Here is a 2,917-nt window from a genome sequence, read left to right as displayed (position 1 = left end):
CCCCGCCATGACCATTGTCATGGGACCCCCATTTCTTTTCTCTCTCTGTGGCTGAAGGAGAGGATTGGGTGGGCCAGGCATGCTGGAGGTGGTGGGTCTGGGTTCCAGCCTTTGGGGGTGGGGGGGTGGGGCAGCCTCCTGAATCTGCCTGGGCCTCAGTTTCCTTCTTTGAATAGGCGACATTCATTCACTCTTCAACAAACGCGTGCGGAGCACCTGCTGTGTGCCTGGAGACACTGTTCAGTATGTTGGGCACACAGCAGAGGCCAAGCTGGGAGGGCTGGAAATCCACAGCTTCCTTGCTGGCCTGGTTTAAGAATTCCCCAGATCCAGGCATAGGCAGGAGCCTGCACGTAGTAGGTAGGCAATGAGTAAGCACAGGGGCTCTGGAGCTGGGCTGCTTGGTTTAAATCCTGACCTCTTTACTTTCCACCTGTATGACCTGGGGCAAGTCACTTTACCTCTCTGTGCTTTCGTTTCTCATCTGTAAATGGGTAGTCAAAGTCATCCCTTCCGACCGCGACACGAAAGGGGCGGCGCCACTGTCCCGCCTCTGCATGGCACAGTGCCTGGCACATAGTATGTGCTCAATAAGTGCTTATAGAGTAAATGCCTCTTCTGTCTCTTACACGTTATGAGTTTACACATCACAGTCTGGCCACAGTTTACCTTCTACGTCTCCTTGTAACATGTGTTAATAAGGAGTGAATTGTGCCCCGACTGTGAGCCAGTCCTGATGGAAGCAGGTAAGACTTTTTGTGGGGGGCAGCTGGCTGGTACAGGGATGCAAAACTGTGCAAAGCTGTGACCTTAGTGTTATAAGGCTGTGCTCTAACCAACTGAGCTAACAGGCCAGTCCGAGGTAAAACTCATTGTCTGGTTGGGGAAATAGGATTCAGAAGCAGGAAACACTTACTGAGTGCTTACTCTGTGCCGGGCACTATTCTGTCTAGTCAATAAGTTTCTTTCTCTCTCTCTCTCTCTCTTTTATTTTGGTGGCTGGCAGTACAGAGATCCGAACCCTTGAGCTTGGTGTTATAACACCATAAGTATTTATTAAGCACTGACTGTATGCCAGGCACTGGAGATACAGCCGTGAACAAGGCAGACCAATCAATAGCCCTGCCCTTGTGGGGCTCATTCCAGTAGGAAGTGACGGGTATTTAACAATACAAATAAGGAAAATCTACAGTGTCAGGTGGTGAGAAGTCAAAAGGAGAAAAATAAGGCAGGGAGTATGTGGCAGTGGCTGCATTTTAAAGAGGGTGGCCAAGGTCGACCTTGCTGGGGAGGTGATATTTGAGCTGAGACCTGAAGGAGGCCAGGGAGACACCTGTTTGGGTATCTGGGGAAGGGTGTTCCAGGCAGAGGGCACAGCCTGTGCAAAGGCCCTGAAGCAGGACTGTTCCAGGGTGGCTAGAACGGAGAGGGAAGAGGTGACAGAGCCCACAGTGATTTGGTCAAATGAATCCTGCCTTAAACAACTCTTGATTTCTCTCTCCTGACCCCACACCAGCTCCTCGCAGTCCTCTCCATCGCGGGCACTCAGGCCAAAACCCCAGGTGTCCCCCTGGCCTCCTTCTGCTCCCCTCCCATTGGACAATCAGCAAATCCTATTAAGCCTGTCTCCAAATTGTCTCTAAATCCAGCCACTTCCCTCCTTCGTTGTGACCATCAGTCCCAACATCTCCCACTGAGCCAGTGCAGCTGCCTCTGCCCTGGTCCCCCAACTCCCACCCTAAGCCCCACAGTCTGTCCTCCCTGCAGCAGCCAGGACAGGACAGCAGCCCTGTCCCTCCTTTGCCCATAGCCCTCCATGGCTCCCACCTTCATTGGGGGGAAACACCCAAGTCCTTACCGAGGTCCACAAGGTCCTGAATGACCTGCCCTGTCCCCTCCCTGCCCTCCCCTCCCCCCTCTCTCCCCCTCCTCACTTTACTCCAGCCACACGGGCCTCCTCGTGATTCTCCAACACACCAGGCTCGGTCCTACCCCAGGGCCTTTGCACGTGCTGTGCCTCTGCCTGAAACTCTCCTCCTGCAGGTCTCCACCTGACTTGCTCCCTCACTTCCTTCAGGTCTCAGCTCAAATGTCACCTCCTCCTGGAGGCCTCCCATGACCACCCATCCCCCAAAGCCTCTTCTGCCATGCCTGTTTCCTGCAGAGTTCTTTTCATTTTCAGAAGTGACCATAGGTTATTTTCTCCTTTACTGCTGGTCTCCCTGAACTACACCATGAGCTCTGTAAGGGCAGAGGATTTGCCCTTCTTGGTCCGCCGTAGCACTCAGAACAGTTCTGGGATGTAGTAGATGCTCAGTAAATACCTGCTCGGTGCATGAGAGACGACAAGCATGGAGGGGGGACCGTATGAGAACAGGAGAGGAGGGAATCGAACGGGCAAGTTCCAGGTGTGGTTAAAAACTTTTTTTAAATATTATAACACCGAGGTCAAGGGTTCAGATCCCTGGACTGGCCAGCCGCCAAAAAATAATAACAAATAAAAATAAATAAATTTAATTTAATTTAAAAAGAGGAAGAGAAAAAATAAATTCTTTTTTTTTTTTCCGTCCTTTTTGAGACCGGCCGCACCGCGCTCAGCCAGTGAGCGTTGTGAGCGCACCGGTCATCCTTATAGTGCTGCCGCGCTCCCAGCACCGCACTCTCCCAAGGGCGCCACGGGATCGGCCCAAGAAAAAATAAATTCTGCCAATATTTATGCTTACGCTGTTATGACCATTCACCCTTGAATAACACCGTGTGGGTCCACGTACACATGGACTTTTTCAATGTATTTAAAGATGTTTAAATATTTTTTGGGGGGGCCGGCCTGTGGCTCACTTGGGAGGCCGTGGTGCTGACAACACCAAGTGAAGGGTTACGATCCCCTTACCGGTCATCTTTATTTATTTTTATTTTT

The sequence above is a fragment of the Galeopterus variegatus genome, unplaced genomic scaffold (assembly GCF_000696425.1).
Source record: "Galeopterus variegatus unplaced genomic scaffold, G_variegatus-3.0.2 Scaffold4520, whole genome shotgun sequence".
NCBI lineage: Eukaryota > Metazoa > Chordata > Mammalia > Dermoptera > Cynocephalidae > Galeopterus > Galeopterus variegatus.
Note: the sequence above shows the minus strand (reverse complement) of the source record.